The sequence below is a fragment of the Hylaeus volcanicus genome, chromosome 6 (assembly GCF_026283585.1).
Source record: "Hylaeus volcanicus isolate JK05 chromosome 6, UHH_iyHylVolc1.0_haploid, whole genome shotgun sequence".
Lineage (NCBI taxonomy): Eukaryota > Metazoa > Arthropoda > Insecta > Hymenoptera > Colletidae > Hylaeus > Hylaeus volcanicus.
In genome coordinates this window covers 12,431,828-12,444,824 of record NC_071981.1, presented here as the reverse complement: position 1 = coordinate 12,444,824, position 12,997 = coordinate 12,431,828, and the positions used below count along the sequence as shown (strand labels likewise).

At 35.8% G+C, this 12,997-nt stretch overlaps 1 protein-coding gene and 1 long non-coding RNA gene across 2 annotated transcripts in view; one reads left to right on the top strand and one right to left on the bottom strand.

Moving 5' to 3' along the window:
- LOC128878314 (metabotropic glutamate receptor 8-like) overlaps positions 1-109 on the bottom strand; it is a 17,032-nt gene extending 16,923 nt beyond the window's left edge. The window contains exon 1 of the mRNA XM_054126425.1: positions 50-109. The gene's annotated coding sequence lies outside the window, so the exon portion shown is untranslated. The remainder of the gene's footprint in view (positions 1-49) is intronic.
- The window catches only part of LOC128878315 (uncharacterized), a 21,431-nt gene extending 8,434 nt beyond the window's left edge, over positions 1-12,997 (top strand). Inside the window, exons 2-4 of the long non-coding RNA XR_008457388.1 lie at positions 10,728-10,938; positions 11,074-11,278; positions 12,427-12,997. This is a non-coding gene — a long non-coding RNA (uncharacterized LOC128878315). The remainder of the gene's footprint in view (positions 1-10,727; positions 10,939-11,073; positions 11,279-12,426) is intronic.

Here is a 12,997-nt window from a genome sequence, read left to right as displayed (position 1 = left end):
AGTAATTTTTCTAAACGAACTTACGAGAGAATTCTTGTTTTCAACGCACCTTGAATCAAGCTCAAGCACGAATATGATCAAATTCCATGGAGTTTCCAGTACAAAATATACCTTTAACACAAGTAAAAATTTTCCATTATACAACTAGTTCAAAAGATGTTCGTAGCAGGGAACCTTTAACAGCACGTTTGCGACGTCAACTATGAAATGACGCTAGGAAAAAAGATCGAAGAAGTTGGAAAGAAAAGGGCCAAAGCAAAAGAATAATTGGAAAAGTTTGAATTTAGGGACGCGTATATATATATATGAGAGGGAGGTAGAATTGAAATGAGAAATGGGGAGTGGGAGGGGGAGAGGGAGAGGGAGAGAGGGAGATGGAGAGAATAGAAGGGACAGAAAAGGTTGACTAGTCTCCGGTGTTAGCTGAGCGAACTGGTGAAGCGGCGACTAAAGTAAGTGCAAACGGAAGTGGTGTGTGGAGTTAGGCTAAGTGCGAGAGGCGAAAGCATAGAATGCCATTTAGCAAAGGCATAGTAGGACGTATAGTCGGAGTGACTGTACATTTTAGAGAATGATTTCATCAACTTTAGTTTCTTCATCTTTTCGTTGTACTAGACGAGGGAAACAACATTAGGAGTCCAAGTATTAAGTGTTCCTTGAGATATTCTTTCACAGAAAATAATTTATGTAACGTTTTTATACCTTTGAGAATATTTCAGGCATGTTTTAAAGTACATTCGGTCTTTTTTTCAATTTATTTCGCGTAGACGTCTTTGAGATATCGCAATTTTTTTGTTAAACAACATTTGTTTTGATCCATGAGAATGACAACTCAAAAAATAATCGACGGATCGTTTTCAAACTTTATATAAGTCGTCTTTATTTAAATTCCTTGAATGTAAACCACAAAGATGAAACGATATCGTTGTTTAATGTATGTTTTTAGTACAAAAAACGCTCCTAAAAAATTCAATTTTTAACTTTCTTGACCTTAGTTTACTTATATAAACACTGTCACACAAAACAGCTTTTGAGACAGCCTAATATATCGATTCATCTGCTTGGTATTTTCATGAAATTTTATTAGTACTACCATTGTCATCTGTGCAAGAGAAACCAATAAATGAATTGTCGATAATCGAAGGTGCCGTTTTTGTATCAGAATTCAAGGAAATCTATTGTTGACGGGCGCCATTAGCGACAAAATGTTTTCATTTCGTTATTTTCACTATCTGAACAAAGTTAGGCGCAGCAGTGGTGCCCTGTTTCGTGAAAAGGTACATCACGTTCGTTTGTTCCTCGTGCCGTTGTTTACTGTGAAATGTTCTGAGGAATGCGATACGGTTCAGTAAAACTCACTAAAACCGTGCCGCGAAAGATTTCACCGCATTAACGGAAATGCTATAACAGGAGCAGAGAAGAAGCATTGTGTTCTTGATAGTTTAAGGTTAAGGTATCTGACAGAATAGCGATAGCATTGGAGCTCAACAAACAAGCAAATAAGTTCCATAACTCAAACAAGAAAAGCATAATACATATCCAGGAGAATAGAAACTTGTAGATATTTACGACCCACGCAAATATTGAACTTGCAAGGTGTTACGTCTGCAATAATTCTTGTTTTTGACAGTTTTTGAAACAGCCTAATATATCAATTCATCTGCCAAGTTCAACTGACAATTTCTTTTACATAAATTTAATATGCTAACAGGAATTGAAATTCTGATATTTCTCATTACGTTTCCGTAACAGTATTATTAATGAATTATACCGTTTTGTAATTATCTAAACTATCTATATTACTACTTTTGTTCATGACATTTTTCTAATGTTTCGAATAATTAGTAAATCTTTCATCAGTTTCTAGATCTAATTAGAAGTAATTTTTGTTCGAAAACTTTGTTTCCGTCTCTTGCAGTTTGCGAGTTACAAAGTAAACTGGAAAACATACGAACTTTGGTGGGTCGGTTTCAGCCCATTAAACTGAGCTGGATATTACATACATATGCTCAACGTATCCCCAAAGTTTCATAATTTTCGAAATTTCCGGGTAGGGGATTTCCTTGTCAGTTATATTCACTTATATTCAGCTTAACATCTAATTAGCATAGATTAGAAGTAGAATAGGACCGTACAAGCTGCGCGTGGGCCGCTCGCAGTCACCCTATTCCACTAATCGGCAAGCGCTGGTAATGGAGTATAGCGGAGACCGAAGAGCCGGCTCGACTGCACAAAATACAGTATCTTTGATGTAGTTTTGATTTACTGTACATAGAATGCAATGTTATCTTCTTACATCTTATAATTTGGTAGCAAAGTTTTAAAAACCTTGAGCAACAAACAAAAGATATCAATTATTTTAACTTAAAATAAAAGAGCGCCCCATCTAATATTCCATCTAAACTTTGCTGATTACTACAATATTGGGTTGACGGAAAAGTTCGTCCAATTTTTCGTCTGGATGGGACGCAATGCTCTTTTGTGTTACCTAATTCAGGTCGCGTTTTGGTCGATTGCTCGCTTTAATTCACTTAGTCGCGAACAGTATTTCTTCGAATTAATGGTCCGGTTTTCAGGTGACAATTCACAATAAAGGAATTCTCCTACAGCTCCAGCAAATGCATACCATATCTTCCTCGGATGTAAATTGACTTTTACTCTGGTTAAAGGAACTTTATCACGCTTACAACGTAATCTCTTTCGCTCGACATTATTACACATAATCCGTTTTTCATCGACTGTAACTATCCGCTTTAAAAATGAATCGATTTCGGTGCGCTTCAATAGAGAATCGCGGGCAGAAACTCGGTCCATCAAATTTTTCTCCGTTAATTCGCGCGACACCCATATATCGACTTTGCTAATTTTTGCTAACCATTCCAAGTTGATAATCGCCTTGATACTGTTTACTAATTGATTCTTAATTAACGCAGATATTTCGTTGCCTGCGAAACGTTCTTGTCTTTTCGAAAATAAAAAAAATCATGATGATGCTTTCGGAGGTGTTTCTTATGTTCACAATCATTTTGAACGCTTTATATTATTTACGTAGATTGCGTTATAACCGCACTCATAATTAGACTGCGGATCTTTATGCAATATAAAATCTTCGCGAAAGTCCCTACAAAAATTGACCCTAAATAGGAATTTATTTTATTCTGCACATATTATAGCATGAACTTTACTTTCAATCTTTTTTATATTCTTGCATATTGTTTGCATTTTGTAGCTTCTTGCACATTCAAATTTCCTATAAATGCATGAAGATCCGCAGTCTATTCATAATTAATAAAACAAAATCATTTTTCATTCATTCCAACCACCAGGGTGAATTCAATCGCGTTCACATTCTGAACCCATTCCGCTTGACGTGACGTGGAATATTGTACGTAACTTCTAAACAAATTAATCAGGGCATTTATAAATCCAACAGTATCTTGTACATACATGTACAAATGAATCTAGCGAATTTCAAAAATATGCGTCAATTGCTTTGGCTCCAAAAAGAATCATGAAATTGTTTTGAAAGTGGTAAGAATAAAAGATTACATTCTAAACGATACGCTAACAGGAGGACGCTACGAACATTTTATAATTAATGAGCTACGTTTTCGTTTGGAAAACATTTCGCTCGCAATCAGAATATGGATGAGGTTTCAACAGGATAATCCTTCTTCTATTTATTATGTGCCGCCGAGTTTGAGAAACATTGAATAACGTGTTTTCCGGTCGCCGGATATGAACAGGAAGAAGGTCCCTTCCCACAAAGGTCTTCAAATTTAACGCTGTTACACTTGTTCTTTGGGGACTTTATAAAAGATAAAGTTTTAAGGAAGAACCCAACTCCTGGAAGTATGAAGGATCGGATTATGGATGTCTGCCAACAAAATATGTAGCGGGCAAACTTTCGAGAGAGTGGAACTTTCATTTGGGAATAGAACAAATAAGTGTATCGATACTCAAGGTTGTCCTTTTGGATATTGGAATTGAAAAACAACTTCCGACAAAGGTCAGTTTCAAACGGTGACTTAAGTGTAGAAATTAATTCACAAGCGTTGAACTCATCTTCATTAAGTACAAATAATTACTTGCCATTTTGTTACGTTAGATTACCAACTTTCTGAATCCTCAATATCATCTCCATTACAATAAATTTATATACATAATCTAAGTCTCAACCTGATAGCCGTTGCAATGTATTTACGGATACAAAGTTGAGTAGGTAACAAATTTTTGCATATCGTTGTTCTTACAGATTATACAAGAATACTTGACAATTATTGAGTGTGAAAAATTAATTCCATGCCTTTACAATCAATTATTTATAACTCTAGTTTAAATCTTATTACGTTCAATAGTAATAAAACTCAAAGATTGTATCAACGTTTAGTTTTCCAACTATATATGTCACCTTGTAATGCGTGACAGAGAAAAGATGAAAAGTTGTATGGATTTTAACTGTAAATGAACGATAAGTAGACTGCGGATCTTTAAGCATTTATAGGAAATTTGAATGTGCAAGAAACTACAAAATGCAAACAATATGCAAGAATATAAACAAGACTGAAAGTAAAGTTCGTGTTATAATATTTGCAGAATAAAATAAATTCCTACTTAGGTTCAATTTTTGTAGGCACGTTTGCGAAGATTTTATTTTCCATAAAGATCCGCAGTCTAATGATAAGTTTAATGTAGAAAGGCAGAGAATTAATTTCTACGACTAGCAATTTCATTTAAAAAAGCGCGTCCATCCGGAGGAAATGTATCCGATGGTTCGGATAAAATCCAAACTGATCGTGCGAAAGAATGTCGTTACTTCGGAGGAAAGGCGTGAGCTGGAAGAGAATAATCATCTCTAGTACTTTGCCTAGTAGGCTAAGGAGATTGATGTGTCTGTAGTTTTTGGGGTCGATGGGGGGTTTGGATGATTTCGAAAAGGCGATGCACTTTGGCAGGCTTCCATTTATTATAGATGGGAAGTATGCTAAGAGGAATATTTGGTTGGAAATGTAGTATAGCTCGAGTATCATTTTAATAGGAATGTTTTTGAATTGCATGACAGAAATGGAGAGAACAGAAATGGAGTTTCCTCTAGGAGAATTATTGTTTCTGAGGTTGAATATTATTTTACGTTTCATTTCTCAGTTATCAATTTTCTCGAAGTAACGGACGAATACGAGATCTTCGTGAAGAAGAGACGACAATTGTATGTCTCTCAGGTACCCCAGCCCCCCCCCCCCCTCACTGCCTGCCATTTCTTATTTCTCTTGTCTGTAGTTTTGCCTGAGTAGCACCGGACCTCTATTATTTTACGTATAATTAGTAATGGAAATCTTGGAAAAACGATCTTTATTTAATTATAAACAGAAAATATAGACGAGTAAATACTAATGACAATTAACGAGAAGAAAACAACAGAAAGACCTATCGATTTTTGGCGACAGAGCTCAGCCTTTTCTTTAATATACAGTGTAACATATTTTTCCATTAACTAAATAATATTATTCTGCCAGTATTTCAACTTTTTCAGAATTTCTGTATGCAGTGTTCTTTTCTTTTAGCGAAAGAATGAGATGTTTCTTGTTTTCGTTACTCTTCTATGTGAACGGAAGATGCTCACGATTGTTGCTAATGCTTTGAAACTTTTTTTCTTGCCAGTGTTTGGTTTCAATTTCACCGATTTTTACGAAAGTTTATTTCTTTAATTTAATCTTCGACAAATCCGTGCTCCTATTCCGAAATTGTATGCTCCAAAATGCAATAATACCATGGAACGATAACGTTCATTCCGATAATGTTCATTCCGATGATCCGTTGGTGAGCTACGCATATAAAATATGTACATTCAGCGGAGCTATACATGTCAAACAAATATTAACCGAATGCTGCATGAGTATCAGTCGCATTATCGACAAATTAACCAACTGCGGTTACAGTTACCCGAAATACTACTCCGCGATCACTTAATAAAGCTCGGCACAACTTCACCGAAACTGCTCTATCTACGTAATATTTTGCATGAAACGCGAATCGTGCTGGTTTTAACATTTTCAAATATATCTTGCCCCCGGCGTTACGTCATCCGACAGAGTTCTAAACTTCTGCATCGTTGAACACGGTGAAAACGTTACGTCTGTTGACGTTCGATAATGGAACATTATCAAACGCAAGCAGTACTGAAAACTCCATCGTTTACATTTAAAGACATGCGAGCATTCTTTCCCTGCGCCGATACGCTAAACGCTATATCTATGCCATGAAATAATGACAATTGTTACGTACGCGTATGTATGGACCTGTTACAACAGGATGTAATTGTGTATTCTACACGCTGAATGAACATCGTGTGGATTGTTTAAAATAATATTTCTTTACGTTATACTATATCATTTAATGTACAACTGAAAGGGGGAATCCAACTTGGACCCGTGAATTTCATAGCTATATTCAACAATATTTCTTTTCGAAAACAATTGATTCGATAGAAAAGGAGTTTAGTTTTTCTGGAATCTATTATCTAATTTATTAGCTAATATATTCTTTTTACTAATATTATTCTACAATCTACTGTCTGAAATTAAATAAAAATAATGTAAACTTAAAGGAGAATTTAACATTCGGTACTCCCTTTAAAGTTTAGAAAAGGTACGATCTATATTTATCATTTTTGTTAATTATGTTCGGAAAGTAATGTTGCCAATGGCGTCTCTCCCCGTTCCGATGCATTGACAATAAATTGTACGACCGTGCAAGGCTAGCACGTCACGTACTGCTCGAGCTGAGACTTTATTCATTATGTCGGAGACGTATCTGTCAAAATCGATAGTTCGAAACTACCGATCGTTCACTTACGTTGGAGTTCATGGAGTGTGTAATCGAATTTCAATTTCAATCCGTACCGAAATTTACAATTAATTGGAGCCGAACACAAGCTCGCGTTCCATTGCCAGATTTGAAAAATCAAGTCAAGCTATCGCGTTGAATTAAAGTAGCAATTATATAATTTATTGGACATTCGGATAGTTAACCCTCAGGGGCTGTAGCTATGTTTGATCGTAGCTACAGTACGGGTGTAACGATCCCGAGGTATCCGAGCTAAGAGAGCCAGTGGGACCCAACAGACTAGAACTATGAAGGTAGATGCGTAAGCAAATGCAAATTAATGTGAAGCAAGAATTACCACGTTGACAGTGCTTTTCACTGAATGAGTAAAAATATTAATTTTGAAAGTTAAGTGTCAAAGAATAAGTGTCAAATGAAATACCACAATAAATGTTTGATTATGTAGGTTACAATAGTCTGTAAGTAAAATTTAATCACAGTAGAAATTTTCGAGACTATTAGTGTGAGAGTTAACGTGTTAAACGAACGTGAAGAATAAATGTAAGCCTGGTACATTAGGTGTCGTTGTCAAGTTATAGTATCGATAGAAAACTTTGATAGAAAACTTAGTTCAAGTCCAAGTAAATGTCGATAGAGTTTCTGATAGCGAAGGACCATCGATGGTCTCGATAGTACTGTCGATAGTTCTCCATCGCTACTATGTCCTCCTCTAAAGCAAACATTTTCCTTTTGTAACGACTTCGCATCCTTATAAATAAAATTCGCTCACTCGCGTTCGGATATCAATCGAGGTTTGTTTACTGCATTCTCTAAACAGATTAAGAAAATTGTGCATACTATTCGCATTTAATGAATTTACATTTGGTAAACGCACAGTCAGTAAAAGTACTATTTCTAGAAACGGGATTTAACAACATTAACAGAAGTATTTCGAACAATTCATCCAGATTTCGTGATAAAACAGTTGCATGTTCTGCTTCATTTAAGGAACTATGATCGTAGGCGCGAAAGAACAAGAAATTTTATTTTTAGAATTTTTATTTCACATAACAAATAATTGTGGAGCGCCAATATTTCTATGCATAGTAGTAGACATATTAAATTAATGAATACAATTTTTGTTGTTCATTTTAAATAACTTTTCTCATTGAAACAGTCACGTGAAATTTGTCCCCTTTTTCCATGGTTGACGCGATAACTTTACGTTGAATAATCCGAAAGCAAATGATCAGATCATTAAAATATAGTTTTATAACTGAATTACAGGGATTAATATTTCCAGAATCATTCAAGCGACGAACTTCGATTTTGTTTTTCTGTTTTAATCGTAAGGGATTGTTTATGAAACTAACATTTTATTTTTGGAATTATCAGTTGGAAATTATTTGATATAAAAATATGTCCCCATTCTGTATTCTTTCCCTTTTCGATTATATTTGTTTAATTCGCGGATGCTCTAATACTGTAGGTAAGGTACGGCAACAATGGCCGCGGGGCGCGTTGATTCAGGTAGACTGCACCGCAATAGACCTTAGCCAGATGTAATGAGAAATATCATGTACTTTGTTTCCTTTTTTAATGAAGATATTGTCATTGGGGTATTAGAGGTCCTCTATAATAAAGATAGCTTGCTACTGAATGGTGTATAACATTCAATAATAATTAGTAGATTGTGGATGTTTATGCATTTATGCCAAATGATAATCTGGACAAATCTATGAAAATATATATCAACAATAATATACATGTTAAATCGTTTAGGATGTGAGCCATACTTTCATTTATGTTTCAATTGTTCTTCTGTATCCATGAAAATATGATTTTGCATAAACATACGCAGTCTAATAATGATCTACCTTATTAATGTTTTATTAATATATAGTTGCCAAGAAATTATAAAATTCGGTTATTCACAAGCTATATAACAAAAATAAATTAATATAACAAAATAATATCGTGATGAAAATGTTCCATATGTCTAATTCCAATGTATCTATAACAATTCCATTGGCCTCGATAACTTTCATTATTTTCCAACAATTTTTTAACGAGGTTTGTAAATTGAAATTCGTTCTATGAATGTCCGGGTCCAGTAAGTTTCCGTATACTACGAAGAATTTCAAAGTACTATAAACAAACAAAGGTAGTACGTACTTCGAGTGGATTTCCTGCGTTTATTCTGCTCTAGCGAGCATGAGAGATAATCGGATTTTGGAAATATAAAGCAGAATGAAAACGTCATTCAGAAAATTAATTATTAAGTTAGACAAAGAAGAGCATTCCCTGAAATAAATAGGAAATATAGTTGAGAAATTTCGCTCTACAATTGAACGTATAATAAATTAATATAAAGAAACAAATTGTTGTAAAAATCGAAGACGAAACGTAATTGGAATCGGGCCGCAGTAGCAGTAGCATTTTAAGAAAAATTAGCGAGAAACCAAATAATTATTTTTCCATAGTTAGTTCAAACGATTCAAATCGATTACGTTATAACATCTCAAACTCATCGAAGTATTATAAATGCTAAAAAATAATGCGAATAGATAAACAACGACGAACACACTTTGCGAAAACACACGTGTATAAAGAATCGAGCTTTTGGAATTCTGCTCTGTTCAGGAATGCGAGCAAATTTAATCTGTTCCAATCGGACGAACAAGCGTACGTACGGGGAAAACCTAATAAACAAATAGAAATTAAATATTTGGGGCCGAAAGTGAAACAGAGCGATAACAGTGTTTTTAGCGTGGGGATGTATAAATGCGAATGGGATCGGAAAACTGAATTTTATTGATGATGTAATAGTCTAAAATGTTTATTTGAATATTTTATTAAAACAATTTTAAGACAAATTATATCAAAACGAGAAAAATTTATTCTTGGGAACTCATTTATGATACAACGAGATAACTGCCTCAAGCACACCGCTAATAAAGTGAAGGAACGATTACTATACAATGTTTCAAAACAACCCCATACACCCCCTTAGATAAACCCTCTCAATCACCAGATATGAACCTCCATTGAACATTTATGAGGTGGGATAAAAATTGAAAATCACAACGTACGAAACAGAGAAGAGTTGAAAAACTTAATTATGGCTGTGCAGAATATTGGTCGATAAAAACAATTATGACGGAACAAAATAATATTTAATCTACTGCAACTTCAAAATTAATTTTCACTATGCAGAAACGAATGTGAGAGGAAATCAAAGCTAATGGAGTGCCACTAACTGACCACTAAAAACAAAAAGGTTACGGTTTTAATTATTTGATGTTATAGAGTACGTTTATAGAGTTACTCGTATACATAAATAACAAAAAATCTGTTATACCAATGCTGCTAATTATACGTAAAAAATTTCATGAAATCGTCTCGCTACACGGTCTATATTAAACTAATTTTTGTAATCGAATGAAAAGGTATGGTATTCGAAACATGCTACCCTTTGTCGCGCATTCTATCGGGAACAATTACTTTTTAAAGTTCAAACTCAAAGTCACTGGCACGTTTAGATGAACCTTGCACACCGCAATTTCGCAAAAGGGAAACGAAACTCAAAGCACTTTTATCTCCACTCGAAAGCTGCGATTAAGCTACACTCGTGAAATTAATTATCCGTTACGCAGCGAGTAGGGACGAATGATACTCGAAATAGAAAGTTATTTCGCAACTTTGAATCAGCCCGTGATTGAAATACCATAATCATTTCGACGCTAATAAATCGCAATGAATTTACTCGATTCGTGAAATGCCTTCAATCGAGTGAACGGAAGCGTAGAGAAATTCTCGACTCGAATACCTACACTTTGTAGAATTCCAATACTTATAAAACATCGAGAAATCACAATTCGATCAATTGTATTTACTGTTTTCAGATCGCGACAGATTGTCCGTTGATACAAATCTCCGGAGAACAATATTTCCGGTGAAGTCTCAATTGGTCGCGGTTACCGCAAACGGAAGGAAGCAAAGAATGGGAAGCTACGACGAAATGCGAACAATTCGTTGAATGCGAACGTACTCTGATCGTCCAGGATACCGACGTCGGTGCTGACGTTGACGACGCTGTCCTGTCGTTTCAGGAAGGTGAGCAAGGGAGGTAAAGCTGCTCTTTTTCTCTGTTGTACGATCTTTCTCTCTCTCTCTGTCTCTCCTCCACTTTCTACGTTCGTCGCACCGCCTTCACCCACTCACTTCCACGTTCTGTTCGTGGTTCGTCAGTGAAACGCGAGAAACAACATTGTCGGCGGAGTCAAGTTATTGGAAACTTTTCCAACAAGGGACAAACGCTGCAGCGTGAACGCTACAGTGATAGCGACACCGGTACCACGGGGTGGACTGAAGTGGTTACGAACGCCGATCAAGCTCTTATACCTTGCGTTGGAGCGCAAGCGCTCATCGAACTCCACCGCCTAGGGATGGGCTGGTACGTTTCGAAAAAGAGGTGTTGATCCTCTCCTCCCGACCGATCGACTTTCCATTGCGAGATGAGCCACAAAAATAGCTCCCTGCTAATCACTTTCGCGATAGTTGCTCGTATTATCCTTAAACGTCAAGATCGAGGATGATTTTTCGTTGTAAATGTCGATTGTCCTTACGCGGCAAAATTCCGATAGTCTGCCATGCTCGGTACTTTGGCTCTGCCTTGTTGTTGGACTGTATTTAAAATTCGAAGCGAAGATGGTAATTTAAACAGAACGATTATAGATAATATAGTAACTAAATTTATTTAAGGGGGAAGCCTATCCAAGATGGTACGAAAAGGGTGCATATTTGTGAATTTTTTGGGGACAAACGGACAATTTTCTGATAATAAGTTTTAGGGTACTTGAAAGAACATTTCTTAGTGCATGCGTCGTAATTTTTTTATTTAAAAATATCTTAAATTAATGCAGTTGCGACTTTGTCGTTGCTTACACGAGTATTCCGCGGTGATCGCTCTACCTCGGAGCTGGGTTAATCGAAATTAAAAAGATGAAGCAATTTTTGAATAATATATTAAATCATCTAAATGCTATCGAGCCACAGTTTTAAAGAAATAATTTTATCGCAGAATGACGACGATTCAAGCAAGTTTTAATCCTGAAGAACGCCCATTTTTCACGTATAAAAAAATCTAGGCTAATGTTATTCAAATGTTATTCAAAAATGCTTGTGTTTTGAATTTCGGTCACCAAGTAATGCTGTACTTTTTAACGTGACTATCTCGAAACGACTACCTTAAACCTTTACGGACGGATGGGTCTCACACGTCCCATTATTTTCTAGAATGACATTAGATGTAATCATTTACAGTATTTACATCGTTACGAGTCACAATAAACGGTCAAGTGTTGCTAGGGAATCAAATATATGACAACGCATGTTTGTCGAGTTTCGAACTTGCTAAGTTAAATTCGTGAAAATTTCTACAAAGTTATAATTTTATCTCGAGACTATTGGAGATTAGATAATTTAGCATTTTCCGTAGTATTTAATTTGTTAACGTCCTATCCAATTTATTTTCTTATCCTATCCAGAATCCTATCCACATTTATTTTCTTATTGCCTCAGCTATGGAATTAATTTTTCTAGTTCTTCGATGAAAAGTCCTGTAACCTATCTCTGGGTGACGTGGGTCAACGTGTTAAAGAAGAGCCATGGTATAATAGAGAATAAATCCTTGGCCCAGGGCAAACCCGTGACAGCGTTACATTAAACTTCACCTGTAAGAAATAACCCACGAGAAACGTCCCTAACGCTGCTGAAGGCGAGTTGAACGAGGTTTGGAGTACCCGTCCTCGATGGCTTGTATAACGACGAGAGGGCTAGTTATTACAATCATCGCGCCCCTGTTTGAGTAGCGCTGGGAAAAGGATAACACAGTTCAGCGGTCCTCTCAGACCTAAGAGGTTATAGGCTTTAAGGTCTCGGTACTCTAGTGTGCTACGTGCGGAACTTAGTCACTAATTGCTACAATACATACTCGTATGATCGTCACATAATTGCCGTACGATGAGGGTCTCGATATTGGACATTCTACCTTTAGGCTTCATCTATTCGCTTGCTTATTAAAACAGTCGACGTGCGCACTCTTACTGTAACTATTGAGTTGTTTGCAATGTAATTTTATTCTTTGTTCGTAAAAATAAAATAGTTTCTTCAT